Source organism: Pararge aegeria, chromosome 8 (genome assembly GCF_905163445.1).
Source record: "Pararge aegeria chromosome 8, ilParAegt1.1, whole genome shotgun sequence".
Taxonomy (NCBI): Eukaryota; Metazoa; Arthropoda; class Insecta; order Lepidoptera; family Nymphalidae; genus Pararge; species Pararge aegeria.
In genome coordinates, this window is record NC_053187.1 from 14,040,137 (window position 1) to 14,064,101 (window position 23,965).

A 23,965-nucleotide genomic window follows, 5' to 3' on the forward strand; every position below is an offset into this window, starting at 1 on the left:
CTCCGACCCTTATGTGAGCAAATAAATTGAGCGGGTGGGCGATGCGAAGCGATGGATCGAGGTATATTGACGTTATAGGAAAATATTACTTATGTGAAGTTGTTTGCGCATGATGTCGCGTGGAATCCCTGGTTATTAAACAGTGTGAGGGTATAATAAAAATAGCATGCAATTTCAGCGAAGTATTCCAGCGATTTATCAGACAAATGTTGCTTGCAACATTGCAACTTTATGATTGCAACTTCTTATTACATATTTACGTTACATATCTACGCACATCACCCCTATGTTGTTTTAGGTGTCTGCGTGGACTTGCGAGTTTGGTCTATAAAAATAAAAATTATTGAGTTAAAGATTATTATGCTGCATTATAATTTAACAGATACTTATAGCTACAATTTTCTATCGTTATGCGATTTGACCGCTAAGCAGAACCATCGATTCGGATTTCTACTGCCAACAACTTATAAGATTAAAGCAAGACGTTGAGAGAAAGTGACCGAAATTTATCAAAAGAAAAGGGGTGGTTTTTCTTTACGACAACGCCAGACCCCATTCATCTTTAGCCACTTAGTAAATATTAAAAGAGTTTGACTGGGAGGTCTTAATGCATCCGCCATACAGCCCTGACCTTGCATCTCTGATTGAATCTTCAGATCCATCGTTTTCGGTCTTTACAGAATGCTGTAAGCAGTGTCAGGTTAACATCAAGAGAGGACTGCCAAAACTATTGTCGCGTTTTTGCTCAGAATGGCACATAATTTATACTGTAACTAAATATATCAATAAACTTCGAAAAAAATGGTCTTGATTTTTCGTTCAAAATGCGCAGAAACTTTTTCCCAATCTGTTAGTTAATCCTGCGAGAACTTTTGAATTTTCCGAGAAAAAATGTAGCCCTTGTGTTAAATATTCAACTAATTAACTAAGTCCAATCCAATCTTAGGCAATTAACATTTACAATAGGTATATAGTACAGTTTGTATTTATTTTTGTTTGAACAATAAACGAAAAAGTAACCTCAAATAATCAAACGGCTGTATCACTCTAAAAAAACCATTGGAAATAATTTGTGGGTGTATAAAATGTCAACAGTGAGTTTGTTACACGCTTTTCATTGTTCTGAACAACCGTTCTGAACGTTAAAGAACACAAACGAGTGAACAAGGCAATGCGGGCTGTAAAATCAGGAATTGGATTCGTTTCAAAGCGTTGTGTAAACGAAATCGTATGCCATCGTCATAGTCAAAGTAATTTTTAACCCACGACGCAAGAACCACGGGGTGTTATAAGATTGACGTGTTTGTTTGTGTTTGACTGTGGTATCGTATTTTCTGAACGGATAAAATGATTTTGATTTTGTTCTTTTTTATTAAAAAGGTGAATAAGTGGGGTTGTTCTTTGCTATTTTTTATGAAAATCGGTCCAAGATGGCCGCCGCCTCAAAATGGCGGATAATTTTTTTTTTTTAGTACTTTCTCAACATGGGAATCAAATAAAATGGCTTAACTCGGAATTGTATACACTATGTTAAAAGACGGCAGTTTTTTTTTGTATTAATGATAAATTGAACATTAAAAATAAGGGATTACTTCGAAGTTTGAGTTCAAGAAGTTTGAGTTATTTACTTGCGATAGAAAAGAATACAGATTCCAACTAACTCTCCTTTTCACTCTCTGTAACCAAGTCTGTTGACATTAATTATAAATCTTTCTTTTGGCCATAGCTGTTCCAAGGCTCTTTGGAAAGAACACAGAATTCTCACGCACAGATATTTATGTAAACCAAATCCCCACCTAACGACACAAAAATTATTGTAAAATATAACGAATGTGCAACTAGAGATTCATATATTGTTTAAGAAATAATATAAATCTTATTTCATGACTTATACATAATTGTAATTGATTTTTTTATTATTTTCAGGTAAGTGTGGGTGTAAAAGTTTTACTTCCGTCGTTATTCTGTAGGTAAGTGGGTACTTTGAGACGGTTAATGGAGAACGCGTGCGTATTGCCTGCCAGACAAGCATAAAACGTTAAGATTTGGCTATGTTACTTATAAATAAATAAAGCATCTTTTGATCACACTCATTGAAAATAATACACAAAAATAAAGCAAAGAATAAAATCTATTGATATATCTAAACTATTTGAAGGCCGATTGGTGCAGTGGGCAGCGACCCTGTTTTCTGAGACCAAGGCCGTGGGTTCGATTCCCAAGACTGGAAAATGTTTCTGTGATGAACATTAATGTATTTCAATGTCTGAGTGTTTATCTGTATTTTAAAAGTATTTATGTATAAAATTCATAAAATTATTCAGTCATCTTAGTACCCATAACACAAGCTACGCTTGCTTTGGGGCTAGATGGCGTTGTGTGTATTATTGTCTTAGTTTATTTATTTTAATTTCATGACGCAATATTCTGATCAAAGGGTCACCTGCTCAGCTCTGTGTTTCTGTATTCAGAAAATACTGCAACGATGATTTCTAAAATGGACCTCTAAGGTTCTATTCTATTGACAATATGCAGAGTATTGTCAATAATATTGACATGGGTTCGGAAAGCCTAAAGTACTGGTTACGGGACGCAATGAACTGGTAGCACCACTGTATCACCATAATCACTACTATATTATATAAAATAATGTCCCGTGACCAGCACAGAAGTTAATGCCATGAGCTAAGGGCTATGCTCAGAGAAATTTCCAGAGATCAAATAAGAAAAGAGAAGATTCAAACACGATGTAAGTATGCCCTTTATGCGAGTAGCTTAATAGGTTACGAATCTGAAGTGCCAAATAGTTGGGGCACATACTTAGCTCGGAGAAACGATGATTTTGCGGTTCCAGAGATCAGAAATGGAATGTTTCTTACAACGGGGAAGCATTTCCATTAAATGTTCCGTAAACAAGCAGCGCTAAACTTAGTCTAGTGCTAGAAACCGAAATAGAGACATATTTCCAGCGTTGCAGTACCACCAGTAGAAACGGCGGAAGTGTGACGACCTACGATCAGATAAGCTTTGAAATTTAAAAATGTCCAGCATCAAGTCAAAATGTAGATAATGTACTGAATTTTGTAGCGATCATAGACAAAATTTAAAGCATATTAGTTATTTAATTTTGTTTGTATTTTGGTCAATAAAGGGAATTAAAACAATAATCATGATAGGATAATAATATTGGGTCAGTTAAAAATGTTTAGAAAGTAGTTTCATATTTTTATAATCCCCAATATGTTTTATGTGTGTACTCAGAATCATAGATATTTTTTTTATTAAATTGAGGAAAATGTTGCTATACTAAATGCAAAATGTTAGTAATGTTAAACATGTTTTGTAATGTTATTGTTAATAACATTTTGTGTACTTAAACAGGCAGAACTAGGATATGTAAGAATTGCCGTGTGTCTAAGTTATTTTGGTCACAAGTATTGCCCGGAAAAACATAAAAAAGCAGATAAACTGACGAAAACTGTACGGAAAGTTGTACTATACATCTATTCAGAAGGTATATCTAGGATATCCCGGTTACGTAGTTTTACTCACGTTTTATAAGTTTAAGTGTTTTTAAAGGCGGTGTGTCCCAGTTTTGAAAACGGAAATCAGACCATGTTGCTGTAACTGGATGGTTGACCATCTTTAGAGGTCTGAATTAAGCCTTTAATTTTGTCATCATTGTCATTAACATCTGATATTAATAATAATAATAATTCTTTATTTTCAGGCAATAGTCCCATTGAAAAGATTTGTTTTAACGTACAATAATAACAATAATAATGAAGCTAATGCAGATGTAAAAAAAAAAAAAAAAACTTAAAACCTAAAATTATTGTTCTCGCACCGGTGCCGGACAAACGGATCTTTAAGGTCCTCATTTAAAGTGCAAAGGATGGTATTGGTTGATATGGTATATGGATTGTTACGTTAGAGTTATCGTTCATTATCTAAGCCCCCTAAAACGCATTAAACATTACTTATAGTAGGAGTCTAGTTTGTGTCCAGTAAGATATTCATATTTTTAGAACAACACAAGATGGGCAAAATAAATCGAGCGAGCCAGTCAGGCTATGAAAGGTCTCAAGCACGGCCCCGTTTCTTTTACTGTAAATAATAGTCTTGCAAAGTACAACTATAAATTAAACCACGATTAATATTGGCACATTAAGATTTTTACCACAAAATGAAAACGAACCCGATCACTTCGTTGTCTATCTGTCTGTTTGTCTATAAAAACCTCATTTTCTCAAGTTCGCGTTGTTGAAAAAGTTGGAATAAATATCAAATACGCAGATCTGCAATCTCTTGGAGCTGTAACAAAATTAACTACTATGAAGCTATCAGACGCCCATTGAATCGACATATTTTGACACTCGCAAGGGCATCAAATTAGCATATATAAAATTAAATTTGGCACAAAAGGTAAGGTAAGGTAAGGTTTAAAGAGGTACTCCCTAGTCCAGAATCTCTGAAAGATCTACACCGATTTCTGCGCAGCGTGGTGATAATGGGCAAAGTTCAACAGTAAACTGTTATCAGCGGCGTGCATACAAGGTATGCACAGGGTATGCACTAAGCCGGCAGATTATATAAAATTAAAAAAATCTCCAGTAAGGGTTATAAAAAACGTAAAAAAAGGCATTGTAAGCGTTATAAAATGCCTACCCTAAAGTTTTTATAACTTGTGATCGAGATTTTGTTTATTTTATATCATTTGCATACCCTGTGCATACCATCTATGTATGCCACTGACTGTTATAGACGATGTCCCGAATCCAACCACGCATACCGGTTTATAACAGACAGGCACGACTTGCAGTAAAATTTAATTTCAGTATTAAAATGCGAAATGAGTACGCAATATTACGTAATTACAACATTGTGCATGTCAAATTGTACCTCCATTACAAAGTATTCATTTTTTTACTGTTATTGATGTGCCTAAATCGCTGATTATGGTTCGTATATATTATCTAACAATTTATCTGCGTCACTGGTGGAATGCTTTTGTTTGGATATTAATCAATGCTGTTCACTCGAGTGGAAATAAGTTATGCGATTTGAAGATTTTCTCTTGGATTATGTACCTAATTTTCTTTGTTGTTTGAACCTTTTGAAGCTTTACATAAACTTGTTTGATAATAATAAAGCCCTGTCAAAAACTTATTCACATTTTAAGAACTGTTTTTGTTTGCCCGTCTCATACAATAAATGTGTGAATGTGTATGAGTATGCGCGTGTGCGAATGAGCACGTGCGTGTGGGAGCGCGTATGTGATTGATTCAGCTTTATAATTCTAACTAATATTAAAAAAGTGAATGTGTTTTTTTTGTTTGTCCTTGCGTACTTTGTTTTTGGCGTAGAGTTAGTTTGAAGGGCGGAGATTAGCATACAATACTTTTTATCCCAGAGAAACAAACGATTCTGAAGAGATTAGTAAAGAAACCGTAATAAACGGGGGCGAGGGTATTACCTAGTATAGATATGCAAATAATATGAGTCTTATCTGATTTATTGGAAGGCAGATGCAGGCGAAAGCATGTACCTAATATAATAGTGCAATACAGTAGGTATAAATACATCTCGGTGTTTCTCTAATGGATGAGTCGAAATGAGATTTGCGATTTTACGCCAGAGTTACGAAGCGTAGATAATGTCCAACATCTTTTATAAAACCACGTTTAGAATTGCAATAACTTTTTACACAAGGTTATTAAAACTGTTAGTACATTCAATAAGGCGCATAAAACGATGAATATTACTGCCTCATTGGTCTAGTTGTTAACATTTTTGGTTACAGATCTCAATGGCCTTGGTTTGATTACTGAGTGCTACCAACTTAAGTAAATTAATTAAATAACAGAACAATGAAGGCCAAACTGAGAACTCTGAACTGACTGGAAATCAACTTTGCTTAACTAGCCAAAGACACCATCACCACTCTAATATACTTCCAAAAATAATAATAAAATATAACAGCCAACCACGTCACAATACTAAGTAGGTATCCAATTTATAAATTGCTCATTGTTCTAATAACTATAAACAGTTATAAGTACGTGAACTAAGTACTTAACTACAATATCTATAATAGACTTAGGACCGACGTGTGCTTGTTCGTTTTGAACTTTAAGTTAAACAGCGTATGATATAAAATTGAATGTACGCTCCGATACGCAGTTAACTTGATTATCCTTAATTGTATCACCTAGTCTGCGAAGATTACAATGCGATTTTACTACTAACGACGTTTTTATTTTAATAAACTTTGAAATAAAGATTCTATCTACTTATGGTAAAGTAGATAGCTGATGCTTCTACTTCTGCGAAGTAGAATGTTTATATCACTTGGAACTGACATAATTTCTTGGGCAATTAAAAGTAGCAGATTAAAAAAAATGTTTTATCATTCAAAGGCGTAAGCGGACGATACGCTGCTGTGTAGAATAGATAGCGGTTGTTTATTGAAAACACTCATAATAGGATTCTATCACCTTTGACATAGATGTGGTAAAAGTCGCGGTCGGAATTTACCCCTAGACCAGACGGGAGGCAATTTAGAAATAATAAATAACCAAATCAGCCCTGCGGTCCCCAAGCCAGTACCTGGAGGGGCAAAGAGTTCAAGTTTCTTTTAAAAATACAAAAATACTCAAATCGCTATAGGTGTCTATATAATATTCCCATAATTTCCCCAGTTCCCTTCAGACCAAACAGATCTTGACATGATGCAAATTAGACCACATGGAAACTTTACCGTCTCAAACCAAAAATGCTTTATAAATGACTTTTGAGCTAACAAACATATAAATAATGTAACTGAATTGAGAACCTCCTCCTTATTTATAGATTCAAAAAGATTCGATTGCGACGACCATAGTATCCTTAACCCTAGAAATACCCCACGCATGTACTGTGACGTCACGTGTACACAAGGTATTTATAAATAACTACCTATTCTTCTAATCAGTATAAACGAGACAATAACACAATAATGTTTAACAAGTACACTTTTTGCGGCACTCCATCGTTATCGACGCCTTATTCAAAGTAAACACACACACTTCTAACACGTTATCGAAACATCGATTTGTGGGGTACGGCTTCCGTCGTACGTTTAATTTGCACTTATTAGGTTTCACGTGAAGGTACTGTTTCATAAACCTACTGCAGCGAAGAAAATGAAGGGTTATGTCTTGAAGAATATTTATTTGTTTATACTCGTTAAAGATAAACTTAGTGTATACGTGTACAGTGCTGCTTTTTGATTTTTATGCACCTATTAAAATAGATATTATTATGGCGTATTTTCCGAAATTATATAATTTATATAAAAAGCCTGTGATATCAATTTTTAAGATTACTCGATAATGTTTTCTACTTTTTTGGTTATATATCGCATTATTATTATTTTTTTACGACTGAATTCCCTTACTTAATTTGACGGCCGTGTGGCGCAGTGGGCAGCGACCCTGCTTTCTGAGTCCAAGGTCGTGGGTTCGATTCCCACAACTGGAAAGTGTTTGTGTGACCATAACCATACACCACCATCCATAACGCAATCTACGCTTACTTTGAGGCTAGATGGCGATGTGTGTATCGTCGTAGTATATTTATTTACTTACTTATAATTAGCAACGGAAATAATATTTAAGTGTGGAAAAAAAATGTATCAACTCCGACTTTGGTAAGATTTTCTTAGTAAAAGTAACCTCAATTATTATAAGGTAAAAGCAAGCTCAGACGAACAATGTTCCCAGAGAAAGTCCATTCAAAGTAACAAAACTTTTTACAAAGTTATAACTTGGTATGAAGTTGTTATAATAATATATTTCGTATATTCTGTTTAGCAACAACGATAAATAAAAAGCCGCCGGCTTACAATACATTACGTACTAAGCTGAAATTATATTTATTACTAAAGGGCTGCCTGATATTTTCCTGATAAAGGTAAAGGTTACGATATCATAGGTCGTGTCGTTAGAGCGGCGAATGAACAAGCAAACGAGTGGAGATGACATTCGGGCGAGCGATTTAGGTTATTTACGATCGGGGGCTGATTCAGGTCGGTGCGTTTTCTCGTCGCTCAGGCAGAGTGGCTGCGTTTCATAGCACATTAGCATTGGTGATCAGCTATTTTGCGGTTGCATCGCTGCTTCGCGTTTTGATGACTTTCTGGCTTCGATCACTGTATTAAAATCGAAATTGAATCGAAAGCTCTATTCAGTGCTATAACAAAACATACCATTTTTGTTCGATCGGTACAGCGTCAAACAACTACGTCCTCAAACATTCGGAATATGATGATGATGTATTCTAAATTTATATCCAAAATGCCTTTATTTAAAGTAGGCCTTATATAAGCACTTTTGAAACATCAACACTTCCTGAAGAATCGTTAAAATGCGCGATTTTAAGACACCACGGTAGAACGTGGCTAGTCGCCATAGCGAATGAAGTATCGAAGTAATCCCTTTTATATATGTAGACCAGCGTTTAATTACTGTAATAACAGCTGATGTGAACTGATGCAGCCTTAGTTGGAGCTCGCTTTTCACATACCTACTTATAAGAATTTTGCTATAATAAAGAAAATAATATTTCAAATTATAAAATTAAAAAACCCCCGACTTTTGACTAGTCGAGCCCTTTCATTTGCTCCCTATTATATTTTTTTGTCGCAGCGTCTATCTTGGACTGATTTTCGTCAAACATAGCTAAGAATACTTTTCAAAAGAAAAAAAAAAAAATCAAAAAGGAAATGCCACAGATAGAAACACAGATACACACAGACAAACTTATAAAACCACTTCATTTTCGCGGCAGTGGTGAATGAGTTGTACGGCGTAAGTGAGGTTAACTTTATCGAAAATAAACTTATTCGGCGTTCTCTGACGCTAAAGGTCAGTAAATAAACACGTCAAAAAGCGAAGCAGGCGGCGCTGCTGCGAAATCGCTGACCGCAAATTATAAAAGTATCGCGTGTGCCCTGGTACTAGTGAGCGTTAACACGCTCTCTTCCGCTCCGCTCCAGTGGTCAAGCTGCTCCGGTCCGCTCCGGCGCCCGCTGCGCGCTCCACTCGTGGCCCGCTCCACTTAGCGGAACGCACCCAGTCCTCTCTTAACCGCGAGTGAGCGCGCTGCCTCCCGCGGCGCGCCCTCCGCACATCGCAAGAGGCACATGCCTACGAAATGTCACCTACCTACATACATTTCCCGATAACGTCCGATTAGCGATTAGTACCGCTTAAGAGCACGCCGGGTGCCGCTATTGTCCGGAGTCTCTCCAGTATTAAAATGTATCCTGAGAAAAATATATCCGAATGAGTGTCTCTTGCATTAATGGAATGTGTTGTTTAAATTCAAAACCTTGGAACTATTATATTATGCTATTTTTTGTGCGCCTTCTATTCGTTGATCGCGTCGCTCGTAATTAACATAACCGCGTGTGTGTTGTGTTTTCGTTTGACGCACTCAGTAACTAAAGTAACTGAAGCAGGAAATTGTTGTTATTGTTAAAATTAACGCGTTTACGTAAAGAATAGCTCATGTGACGATGTTGGATATGATAAATTTGATAGTGAGTTCCTCGATCCGGTTTTTATGATCCGCTGCCAATAGTGACCTTGACGGTAAGAATACAAACAAAGCAACATAAAAAGCATAATAAATGAATAAAAAAAACTTAAATAGGCACTCACGTAATTACACGTTAGCGTTAATCGGGTTTCAGACCGTTTCATAACATAATACCTATTAAATCAAGCCTATAAAGGCATATCTTAGGGTTTATAAATAAAATCGTTAAGCATATTATATTGTAGGTAATGAAAGAACGAGCAGAAACAGATCTTAAATTCTGAGTAACATTAAATGTTTTTTCTTTAATTGTATATTTTTTTAATTCTGCGAAATAGTAAAAAGAGAATCGCCGATCTATATTAGAATGGCACGGAAGGTGCTAAGCTTTAATCTTCTCTACTACAAGAGAGAAACCAGGCTGGGTTAAGTTATTAATATTGATGATCAAGATTAAGAAAATGATTCTAAACGATTTATATTTCATGTTATAAACACTATAATACTTGATCATATTCAAATTAAAAAACAATGCGAGAAAGTTCAAAAATGTAGACCTCTCTAGGGTGCAGCGTAGCGTAACAAACGTGTCCTTAGTACAAAGGGCTTTGTGGGATCGTATCGACAAGGACAAATACTTAATTTCGGTGTACTCTCAATATACCTACTGTAAAATACGTCAAAGTGGTTTTATTCAATCACGCTTATAGTTACGTCTGGAAAATTAGCATAGAGAATAGAGATAGATCATATTCTAGATGAATACGTAGGAAAATGTTTTACTCTCAGGGAAAGTTTATAAATATAGCAAGACTATGTCGATGAAATATCGAACTTGTAGTCGATTCTACTTAAATCGTAGAAATTTTTAGTATCTATAAGTATGAATTGTAGACACTACACGATCAACGTAAATTTGAAGCATAAGGTAATCGGTTTATAATGGACTATACCACCTCCTTACAATTGTCAAACAATATCATTAAGCGGAAGGTATTCTGGATGTTATTTAATTAATTAGGCAGAGGTTATTCACTGTCCGAAGTTATTATATCGCACCGATATATTTATACAAAAATACCCACAAACATCACGTGAAATAAACTTTCGCCGAACTCGCAAATATTATTATAATTATTTTCCTGAACCATTTAATAAAATAAATACTAAATAAGATCAAATTCGTAAAAACGCAAATGGATTTTGCAAAGAACCTACTACAACAGTCTAAATTCTCGATACGATGTAATTATCCTTATTAAATGTAGCAGGCAACCGTTTGTTCGCCTGTTATTTATTTTATTACTAACACCGCAATCTCGGTGGGCCCACAATATAACGACTTACATTGTTTTATTCAGATACGAGTGTGTAATGCATTGTTTCACGATCTTGTATTCATTTATGTATTGTTTTATCTATGCCTTTACACATTATAATTATTCAATCACTGCAAGTGAGGCGCGTCCGATATATATATTCCGATATAAGTTTTAAAATGCTATTGAATCCATTGACCTTGCCAGACGTTTCGAGGGAGGGCGTGCGCATAAATTTCGCCGAGGGCTTTTAGGTGATGTACAAACTTAGACACATTTTGTAATCAACATAGTACACCACCAAAGAAAATCGTGGTTACTATGACTGTTAACAATTCCTTGTTTATTTTTCGAATATCAGGAAGACTTGCAATAAAGAATCACTTCATTTGTTTAGGTGTACAACCATCATCATCATCACATCAACCCATCACCTGACCACTACAGAGCACGGGTCCCGAACCCACAATGAGAAGGGGTTAAGGCCGTAGTCCATCACGATGACCCAGTTGGTGGACAATATATTCGACAATTCATATAAAAAAATGTAAAATGACTTAACAATACCGAACCAGGTCACCACTGACTGAGTCGGCGTTAGAATTAGAAATAGTTGATTATACAGAACATAAAATATTGACTTCTGATTGCCAATTTAGTATCTCAAACAATACACTAAAATTTCTAGTTTTGTGCCGCGCCTAAGAGTCGCAAATTGGTGTTATTCATGCTTCTAAATATCCATGTTGTATGCAACTCAACTCAAATTTAAATGGCGGACCTTTCAGTACCTTTTAAAAAAGACTGCTTTATACTCTCTTTTGACTTTCTTGGTTTCCGTAAGAGTAACCTCCTATTTATCCAAGTAGTAGGTTATTCATTCGAGTTTTCTATGTCTACAAAACGTGAAACTCTTAATTGTTTGGAATTATATTGTGTATAAGAAATAACGTAGGGTAATTAATGAGTGAATCCTTCCCCACCCTCGTTATTTCTTTCTTTTCTCCCTTTAAATGTTTGCCTACATTACAAATTAAATTTATATAATTAATTTAAATTTTAAATTATTAAACAACTGATTAACGATTGAGTCACCGGGAGTTATCTTTGCATCGTTCGAGTCCATGTAGGCCTACGGTGCATCGATAATGCAGTCGTATTTATATCAAAATGTCATGTACATTGAGTATAAATCAAATGTTTAATTATTTACCCACTTTATAAAATTACTGTAACACTGCGTACTGCATATAAGTTTTAAACGATTTATAGTTTCCAAGATATTATATTGTGTCAAAGTAAACCTTAATACAGAAGAGAGAAATTGAGAAAGGAAATTGAGAAAGAAAGTAGACCAATCTGAGTTTAGCAAGAAAAATTTACTTATGTACCTACAATAAACAATAATCGGTTGCACAGATTTTAGGTTTTGCTCAAAGAATTAGTTTAGATATAAAAGTTGCCGCAGAAGTATACATTGAATCTAAAATTGTGAAAGTATTGCTTCCCGATCTGGCTTACTCTTGTCCTCTAGACTTAGTTACAGCCTACCAACCTACATTAGAGCAGCGTGGTTGGTCTATGCTCTAAAACAGTCTCTCCTAGAGAGAGGAGACCTGCGCCCAGCCATAGGACGTTAACAGGCTGCGAATGATGATGGCATAGTTTATATATGCATAGTTTTAGAAAGTTTAAGCCAAACAACAACAATAACTGCGAATATCGCAATGTGCTGTCGGTCAAGTTGGCAGTATTTGTGTATGTATTTTAAGAAAAAACCAAGGTTTGGTTTTTACTAAACAAACGTCCAATGACAATATAAGCCCGTTTGAATAACTAAAGGCAAGACTAAACCGCGGTATACAAACTGCGTTCCAAGCGGGGTCCAATCACAAGGCGTGCCCGTTTGAGCAAGTTCTGTGATTTGCAGAACGTAAATTTAAACGCCGCTAAGGACAAAGATTCTACAACGCGGAGTGGCTCTCTTTAAAGAGTAATTTTGTGTTTGGATGCAAGCAGGACGCAAATTTAAATTCCACTACGGCGTTGGTTAAATGGCTTGGTGACTTTACTTGAGTGACTAGGAAACAATAGGTCCGGTTTTTAAGTGTCATCGTGCAAGTACCGCGTTTGAAGGAACGCGTCCTTGAAATTGGGTGGATGTACCCACTTGTTTTATTTTTAGTTCACCCAACCATATAGAATATCTTCTTTGCAAGTAAATAAGCAATTTTTTTATAATACTGCTTGCAGCGTGTCCCCAGCAATGGAACGCAGGAGATAGTTTCAGAGAATAGACGTGGGTCTATATACGTATATCCCAGGGGAGACGAATTGGGCAACTGTAAGTCTTCACGGGGTGTGTTTTTGCTAAATAAATAAATCTGTTAATGCAATTTATTTATGGTGTAGCCCATACAAATAGTACTAATTTTAAGCAAATTCGCTTCAAGTTTAAGCAGAAGCTCGCGGTATATAATCAATGAATATGTACAACTATGCATTGTGCACAACACTAAACTAAATGCAATCTAAAATATTTTGTTAGTACTACGTATTAAATCACGTTTTTATAAATATAACTTGACGGCTGAAAAATGAAACTGCAAGAATATGTTGTGAGTATTTTTGTAATAATATGTATCAAGATTTAATTACCATTATTTTATTAAATTTTTATTAAATTCGCATTGGGGCAGCGTGGTGGGAATGAGCTTTATATCCTTCTTTTCTATGAGTGAAGGGGCCCAGTGTTGGATTTTTAATTAGACTGATGATGAAATAATTCCTTGTTAGTTATTTTTTATTTCTTTATTTTAGTAAATATGTAAATATTTAGCAGCGTTAAATTAAATGTATTTTTGTAACTTTTAATACCTTGTGTGGAATCTATTTAAAAAGGGTTTATGAGTTAGGGATTCCCCGAAAGTCAAATACAAACAATATAATGTAAACAAAACTTTTCATTTGTTACCAAAAACATACACGAAATACATCACATGTGTTTTATAAATTTCTTTGATTTTACGCTATATTAGTCTTTGTAGAAGCAACCCTTTTTGCCTTAAGTACCGAGAAGACATGCCTCTTATTTGTTAACTAAAAATAAAATTACCTTAAGCCACTGAGATGTTATTAGCCCGATATGTTAGTTCTGTACATCAAATTTTAAAAAGCGGATCAGCCTAGCGATCGCATGAGCTTGAACTAACAGAAGTCTCATAATATTTACCTGCATCATTTTCACATTACGTTCTTTCGTGTCGTTAGAGTTGAGTTAAGCTACGGAAATTGATAAATAATAGGATAGTGAAAGTAAAATCAAACCAACTTCTTAGTAAAGGTGCTGCTACACCGCAGTCCAAATTATGGGTGGCATCAATGAAAACATGTAACAAAATCTTACAAGATGTTTGTTAATGTTATTGTGGTAGTATGCCACTCCATTAGTTATTCAATGTACTATTATAATATGATATTACGTTTACTTAAGTATTTAACATATTCAACTCATCATTTTACATAACAAATAAAACAAACGACCTAATCGAGGACCTCCACCTTTTTAAAAGTTAAGCTACGAGTAGCTTAACTAAATTAGAGATAAATGCTATATTCGGTTAGTAAATAAAGCTATATTCGGCTAGCCAGTATCCTCGCGATTTCTAGTTATTCAACAGCACTGAAAGTAGATATCAGTCAAAGTTAAATCAGTTTTGCATATCAGACTGGACTAGACTAGAGACACTTATATCTCACTGTAATAAGTATGGAACTTTAAAAGTATTTCACAGCACGAATTTCGCTTTAAATGGAGAATTCCTTCGCATGGCAAACTTGGCAGTGAAATGTCTGAGAACTTAGAAGGCCCATCACGACTTTACCAAGGAGACTTGTTTATGTTTTCACTTCGAAAGCCGATTGCCAACTCGTGTGCGAATGCTAAAATTCTACAAATATTATAAATCCGAAAATGTTTTTGTTGATAACTCTTTTTTCAAGCAGAAGGGGCAACAGATGGAAATGTGTTAAATATAATTATTTCACAAGCCGGAGAATGATATGAGATCTCATAGAAAAATGCACGGTTTTAATGATAATTCTTTATTCTATTATTAAGTCTTCACATTAAAATGGGCAAAGGATTTAATGAAATGTGGTATCAAGGTATTTTAGGACTTGGAGTAATCATCATCATCATCATCATATCGGTCTATTACAGGGCACAGGCCTCCTCCCTCAATGAGACCGTGGTCTACCAGGCTGAACCAGCGCGTGGTGGTGAGAAGATTATGGAGAACTCTTTGGCATGCAGATTTGCTTACGATGTTTTAACCGTGAAGTAGTGATATTTTAAATTCTTGGAGCTATACACATCTATAATAGTTTATCTCAAGAGGGGTACGCAGTAACTTCCAAATTGAACGTAACAGTGTCCAACTCATTATTCTCTATTCACAATGTCCAATGTATTTTATTATTTTAGAGGCAATTTAAATAAATTAAAATATTTATTATTTTACCTCACTGTTTTATGTGTATAAAAACAAATCATAAAATTAATTGGTCAGCACAGTAACAGGAGTCACCTAAAAAAGTAAGACAGAAAAAAATGTATTTTAATTTCCTCTATTTTAAAAGTATTTTTATTAGCCCTAAAATTATTTCTGAAGAAGCTAATTTAACAGATTTTGTCGTGGCCTAAATTGAAAATGAAAGCAAAAAAAATCGTCATTATGTCAGTCTGCGCTGGACACGGCTGGATATAAAACTTCATTAAAGACTAGATGTGTTTTAATATATTCAATGCAAAATCTTAAATTAAAAACTTCAGTTTTGATAGTAGTTTAAAAGTACACGCTGTTTACTGCCAAGAGGTATGTCTAGAACTATTTAGCAGATTGTAATCCATTTCTTTTTTTATTTCAGTTAACATAAATATTTTCTTAGCTGTCAAATACAACTTTTACTATTGTTTGGAATATGACTGAATTGTGAAAATAACGTGGAAATTGGACTGTCGGTTTTAATGGGGATTTCTCGAACCGTTTGTTTTAGTTATGAAGAACTTGGACATGAAACAAAGGCTATAACATAAACATTTTTATACGCAATCATAACAAATTTTGATATTCAGTTCAATATAATTTTAAGGTAATATTGCAACTCAATACAACATACGTACGAGTATACAACGAAGCTACTAAACTAAACGTTTTATTTTGCTTGAGCTATCGTTATATGGATCTATCAAAGAGTTAGAATTTCCATGGTATTTATTGTGAGTTTCGCTGGAGTTATGTTATGTGTGGAGGCATTTATGTAACATATTACAAATTTTGCGGATGATCGCAGTTCCAAACAATATCGCTGCCGTGACATTTGCTGATAATACTTGCACATGAATATGATTTATAAGGTCACTGTTCAAACACGTAAAATTGATGTAGGTATCTGGGTATCAATGTTTTGGTATATGGGGTTCGCTTCGTTTACGTGAAATTAGTTTACGAAGGTTTTAATGAGGAGTATTTCTAACTAGCTTCACCCTTTTAATATTTATGATGTGATATTACAGCATTCTTCAAAACAAGTAAGCATTTAAAAATTGATTGGCTCGAAAATAAATCGATTCGACGAGAATTTAAGTAAACTCTGACCAACGGAAGTTTTTGAACTCTCACACAACATTTTACCTGTCCCAAATGTAAATTATAATGTGTAAAATACTTCAGAAGCTATATATAAAACTCCTGCAGGGCTCCTCAAAGTACTCTTAGATGAGCTTAGGCTAATCCATTACCTTAAACTGCATAATATTATAAAACAGTTCTTTCACCAAGTTTCACTAGCTGTGCATGCTAATCTTACTTGTAAGATTAGCAAAACCATAGCCGGGTTTTCATTTAGCTAGCACTAATGGATAGCTTGATTTCGTTAAAAGCTTTTAAAATTTAGTGATCGGTTACGGAGTTATCGCTACTAAACCTAATCTTATTTCAGTAAATTATCAATTTAAACTAAAGCTATCATAATTATTCACTTAGCATTAAATTGCGATTACCTTTTGCCTGGATCAGGTTACCTATTAATAAAAAAATTCTGTTTCTGAAAGAACCATAGGGTTCCCTTTTGATATTTTCAGAAATTAAAATTATTGAAAAACTAACATTAGAATGATTCTCCTCAATTGTTTTTCAATTGTTAGACAAAGGGTAAAAGATAATTAAAGATAGAAATAATATATATTTATAGATAGTTAAATAAAACGATCGTAGATTGAATTTCGGTAATTTATTACTCCAACAAACTCCCAGCAAAATTGCTTGGAGAAACAAAACCAAACAAACAGTAGGTTAGGTTACCTTTTATTTTATTGGCTTCCTTTTCCCAATATCAAAAAAAACTGTTGCCGAACCGTTTTGTCACCTATTATTTTAATTTTGTAGTAAAGCTTGGGTAAGTTCACGCGAAAATTCGATTAAAGCTGAGTTATTTCTATGAACAAAAAACTTAATTACGTTCCAATTTGCGTTTTAGTAATGCCATATCGATAATATCAGCTCCAAAATACTTAGATTGGGAATGTCAAAGGCTAACTTGTTATAACACCAAGGCTACCCCTGTATTACCCGTCAAGGCCCTCAAAACGTATAAATTAGGCTACGTTTGAAAGGGGCAAGCATGAGTTCAGAGTTTAGAACTCGTAGTTAAATTCACATTAAAGGCGGGAGGAGTTCACCGTGCCATGTCGACTAGTGTTGTGGATTAAAAAACTCGTATCGAATATGTCAAAATATACGATAAATACCGCTACTGGTGTGAAGATGACAGCATATTTATTATAACTAAATTGAAAATGGGATAATGTCCTACAATAAATTAGTGCATTATCATCATCATCATCATCATCATCATATAAACCCACCGGCGGGCCGACCGACCCACTACAAGGCACGGATCTCCTCCCACAAGGAGAAACTAAAGAAAAAAAAAACTGATATTGAGCAGTTAAACATTGTAATAACAAAGTTTTAAGCATTGTTATATTGCTGATTAGCAGTATTGCAGCTCATCACTGTCAAACTTCTGGGTTCAGGCAAAAGGACTAACCGATAACCGATGAGTTTACTATACTCTTATTTGTCTATTCTCTTGCCACAGTACAATTGCTGTTTGAGGCAATCGGTTACGCCCAAACGTAAATTAACCTGTCCCAAATATATATCTTTGTGAACTATCTTTAAATCACGGTTGACAATGCCCCTTTACAGATTTATTGTACTAAACCTTACCAATGTGAAACGTAGATTGTATGAGATATCAGTTCAAATAAATATCAATTTATAAGGAGCAAGCATTTTACTTCGGATCGAGTTAATTTTTTTTATTGAGTGAAACATGTCGGATTTCCGATGACTAAAACAGACGGTGTTCCAACTCGTCGACTGGTGACTGGTACATCGCAACTCTGCCAACGGTGCCTTCTAAGGCAACACTTTAGGAGTTCTACACGCATACAACTAAAATAAATAAATAAAAAAATGCTTTATTGTCATAAAGAAAAACAAAACAGGATCAAAAGTACTTAAACATAACACATAAAATATATACAAATTTTGTTTTATTTTGCACAGATAAAAAGTGTACCTGTTCTCCGAACTAGTTGAGACTGTGTCACGGCAATTTTATATATATGATATGTATAATGAGTATTGGTTATGTATAAGAATTATTGTTTACAAAGCCAATAATATTTGTTTTAAGTAATAATTTAGATATAAATATTATAAAGAGTCGATACATTTTATTATTATCAAATGGTGCATTTCACATCCCTAGTGAAGACGGTTTAAAAGTTTGCTATGCACTCGGAAAATGGCTTTGCAAATCAATATTGGAATAGACAAGACATTGTTACAATATTTATAATCTCTGATGCAGGAAGGTAGGTTTTATGAACTCCTTAAAAGACGGCAATACACTTGTAGCTCCCCTTGTGCTGCAAAGGTCGGTAGGCAACGATTAGGCTAGTGGTACCTTTTCGTTCGGAGTTTGATAGTTTAATGATCTAACAACCTGAAGATAACAATAACTTTTTATTGCAAACCAAGGACAAAAACAAAGTTTAACAAATTAATAAATACTTGAAGTTGCAAATTACAAGAGATGATATATTACGTATTACCCATTACCCACATACATTATTATGTACCATTAAGGTTATTTTAGTTCTAAGCGGCATTTTTTTTGTTGTTTTTGAACAAGTTTTTCGCCAACATTGAGGCAATACTTTGTATGAGACGTTACGTGCATTTTATAGTAAGATTGTAAAAAACTTGCTAGTGCCCGCGAATAAGATTTTGTAAGATTTTTCAATAGTTCGCGCGAACCGCTTTTTTCCCGGGATGAATATTATTGTATGCCTATTTCGAACCAATACCAAGTATCGTAGCATCGATACGAAACGATGAAAAGTTCTTTGATATCTGAGTGGGAATTACAGATATTAGTGCGCTAAAACTTAACTTACTTGTTGGCAAGGCGGTGATTGAAAAGAGGCATATGCTACTTTTACGCCGGGAAATTCACAGGACTCGCGGACGCAGTCGCCTGCAAAAGTTAGTGGGTACTTTTGTAATTTAATTTATTCGACATCATTTGGTATTTACACTCGCACGCGTAATCATAATCGGAAATTTTCGATATCATAATAAGTTCGATAGGATATTAGTTTCAACCACAGTTGACTGATCTGTGGCTTCGACTAGTAAAATAATATTATGTTCAAGTGAGCTTAGAAATAACAAGATCTCCAACAACTTTCAATAACTAACCGTCTATGATAATATACAGGTCGATAGAATTGAATTTTTCAATGTATCTTTTTAAGAAATAACTAAAAGAACTTTGGAGCAATATTTGATAAGCCACGAATGTGGTGCTCTCTTGCGGCCTATAAATTTTAAACGCACCAGTAGGTAGGTAGGTATAGGCGATATATAGGTACTGTTTAATATAAAAACCTGTCTAGCAAAAGAAGAACATATCAACAGCGTCTACAAACAACATACTCGAATACCCTTTTACGTAAAAGCTTATTTTCTCATCAGTTAGCATAATTTGAAAATTCAGTTTCCATCCCTTTTTAGGCTTAAACAAAAAGCCCTCCTAATAGTAGAATGCTTAATAGAAGGTTAATCTTTATTTTCTTGTTTAGAGTTTTAACGCTGCTAATTAAAGAAATTTGTTATATATTTTTACGTCAAAGGAATAATTGAATGTATTAATTGATAAAGTCAAAGTCAAAGTCAAAAATATATTTATTCAAGTAGGCCCATAGGTGGCACTTTTGATGCGTACTTTACATGAGTATAACCATATTCGTAAACTTAAAACGAGGGGTTAAAGCTACGAGGGTACCAAACGCGTCCTGGTCTAAGAAGCCCACAACACACTTTGCCGGGTGTTCGTTTCCATCTCACATTGTCATTTAAAATTATTAGAAGAGCAACCTGGTTAGAGCAATCATGCACACCCAAGCTTTTTTATCGATTACGTAGTTCTTTATACTATAATAGGACTTTTTTTATAAGCTTACGTTTAATACAAACTAAGAACTTTTTTAGAGACATCTCCAAAATGTCAATGGGTAGTTTATTGTAGAATTGTTTGCAATTTCCTTTAAACGAATTATGAATTTTATGTAACCTAGTATATTGCATAATTGATATTATTACTACGCCACGTAGAAAAGGAAATATCAATTAGAATGAGGTTAAGACCTTTAGTGCATTCAAACTGTAATATATAATTTTTGTAAGCACTGCACTACAGTCGCTTAGAATGTTAACGAGGCATACCAAATTTCAGCATCAGTGGGCATTAGGATCGGAATGCAGTAGTCAAACCGCGATATCCTTTGAAATATTGCATGGAATCAAACTGCTTCTGCCGTATCAAGCTATAATAAATAGAAAAACTATATTAGTATTTATTATACTAATAGGATTTGCTTTAAGTATCAACTTATCATAAAAAAAAAACACCAAACCTAAAATAAAAAAGTTAGGCTAACCTTTTTCACTACAACTAAACCCTGCACTGCACTCTCACCTGATAGAAAATGATGAAGCCATCTAAGATGTTAGCGGGCTAACCTGTTAAGGAGTATGGTAGTTATATTAAGCCCATTCCTCTTTGCGGTTTCTACGCGACATCGTACTGGAACACTAATCGCTTAGCGGCACGTCTTTTTCAGTACGGTGGTAACTAGCCGCCGCCGAAACCTCCCACTAGACAAACCTAACCTAATCTATAAGCAAAAGGAAAAAAGTAGGTACTTGCAGTAAGTATAGAGCTGTGAGTAAACGCTCAATGAGTCAAAAGTTTAACCAGTTATACACCGTGGTTGCCATTCACATTTATAGAGCCGGTGGTTATTTAAGGAAGCAAAGTGCGAAAGTACAAGTATCATCCATTTGGTCGTTCCAAGTTTTATGTAATAAGCAAGCGGAAGCAGGGAGCAGTTGGATAATGAAATATCATTGTGATGTTTTCAGAACGATAGTAACATATGACATTATTGTTTTCAGGCACATATTAACAATAAACAAAAAGTTTAAGGCCTGATGTGAAAATAGTAGATTGTGCTACATGAGCACTCCGGCACAAGCATATCCGGGTCAGATACAAAGTTGATGTTTAATTGAACGATAAAATGGGTTTTAAACAAGAATTTAGCACTGTTTTCATATAATATTCTAAATTAATTATAAATAATAAACTAAATTATTTCTAAAAAAGTTAAAATAACTCATTATGCGCCAATTTTTTTTAAAAACATAACAAAACATTATACCAAATAACATAGACCCTTTGCATAAAAAAAAAACTTAAAGTTTAGGTATGCCAACTATACTACAACCCAGACCAAAAAGTCAATTATAACGTTAAATTTTATGCAGAAGTGCATATTATTATATGGGGTAACTGAACAAAAATAACTTTTCCAAACCAAACATGAAATAATTCGTTGACTAATTCTATTCAATCGACTAATTTGTCAATGTCTAAGCGTTTTTATAAATGATAGGTCCCGTATAACAATATTTGTAAACGCATCATCTATGAAATACGCGATTTAACCAGATCATAATCTAATACCATGTTACATAACCATAACACAAAGATATGATAGTGCTTAATATCTCGAGTTTCGATTCGAATATCAACAAAAATGCTCCGTTTTCACGAGAGGCTAGAAAGCTATACAAAATGATTTATATAACAATGAGGCGTAGAGAGTAGTTAGAAGTAAGTGTAAATACAACAAAGTGTAAACCTATGAGAGTGACATGTTCAGTGTTGAACAAACCCTTTAATAAAAGAAAAAAAAATGCTATAAATTAATGCTATATGGAGCAGTGTCTAGCCGTAAGAACACATTAGGCAGGCAAAAATGTTCAAAGATTTATTTTGCGTCTCGGGAAAGGTATTCGTTTAACACACAAGTGTTTATTTTCTGCATAATTATCTTACTTTCACGTTTGAAGTGGGCGTCGAGCTCTCAAAAGCTTTAATTAGATAACCACGGCTAGTTACTTTGGTACATTTCCACATTAACCTAGTTCTTTTACTCATTCTTGGTGAAATACGACACCAGAAAATGAAACCAGTTTCGTCGGGATCATTTATTGCTTTGCTTTAAGATCCTTATCATGTATACAATAACCCTATTTTCACATTCAACCAATCAACCAATTACTGGCCCAATACAGGGCATGGGTCTCCTCCCACACTGAGAAGAGTTTGGGCCGTAGTCCACAAAGCTAGCCCAGTGTTGTTTGTTGGACTTCACATGCCTTTGAGAATATTATGGAGAACTCTCTGACATGCAGGTTTCCTCACATTTCAATTATTTAAAACGCACATAAAATTGAAAAAAGTTAAAAGCGCGTGCTGGGATGAAATGGTCCCCCTTAAAGTGAAGCCGACAACCTTATGTAGGTTGGGACATCTGGCTTACCAATAGATAAAAAGCTGAAAAAGTTAATTGATATTTAGGATATATAATTACTGGCCCTGGCCGTTCTATTTTTTTTATTATCAAAATTTAAGAAAATCAGTAATCTCTATGTTTGATTTGAGGAAGACTGGGTGTAGCGGGTTGTATATGGTGATGATGATGATGATGACTGACGGGCGTTAATTTCATAAGTATTTTGTCCCGAGCACTAATGAGGATTCATTGAGTCTGGTTTCTGACCGTTGTCCGTGTTAAAATCAAAATCATTTCTTCCTTTGGTAAAATAAGATATATTGGCAAATTTGAACGGCGAGGCACAAATTGATAGGCAAGGAACCTGGCGGTTGTTTTGATCGAGTCGAACTCGATACACATAAAGGTTAATAAAGGACACAACATGGCAATTCTAGTGGTGTCACACTTACATAGCCTGGGCAGTTATGTTTGTTACATTAAATGTAAATAAGAAACTAGCGTGTGTAGATTCCACAAGTAATTCGTTCTAAGGCTACACCCTTAAGTATACTATTTGTACTATTATAATAAAGTGCAATGGTTCGATCAAGTGGGGGCGAAAATGGAATTTATATCACTTATTTTAAAGCACAAATTCGACCACACTTCTATATCAAGCGCTATTAGCAACATAAAAAACAGGATATGAATTTGAGTCTTTAAAAAGATAAACATTATGTCCATTTTGCATTGACGTTACAGTTGCGATTCCTACTCTAAAACGACACCAAGCCTGCGAGCATGCAAATTTTTTTCGAGCGAGGGTTTTCCCTGAGTCTGTAAAAATACCCCCTGATCGTCTGTCCGTGAAATCGTAAAACATCAAATATATTCGTTTCCTTCACCGACTGGAATCGGTCGTATTTGCAAAATATTGGCAAATTCGACCAGCGTGGCACACTCGTAAACCCGTCGGGCACTTTGATGGTGTCAAACACGACACAGATAAGCTGCAGACCGTAACGGCTTTATGTTCTGTAACCGTATGTGGGAATTAGTGTTGTAATGAATATTCGCATGT

The 23,965-nt window shown here is 34.7% G+C and overlaps 1 protein-coding gene across 3 annotated transcripts in view; it reads left to right on the forward strand.

Annotated features, from left to right (window-relative positions):
• Positions 1 to 23,965, forward strand: part of LOC120625896 (cAMP-specific 3',5'-cyclic phosphodiesterase) — a 504,305-nt gene that overhangs the window by 116,846 nt on the left and 363,494 nt on the right. Inside the window, exon 1 of one of the 3 annotated variants that reach the window (XM_039893161.1) lies at positions 9,135 to 9,635. The exons of 1 other annotated variant lie outside the window; for it this stretch is intronic. The gene's annotated coding sequence lies outside the window, so the exon portion shown is untranslated. Of the gene's footprint in view, positions 1 to 9,134; positions 9,636 to 23,965 lie in introns of those variants that run through there. One more of the 3 variants, XM_039893160.1, reaches the window with a different exon arrangement.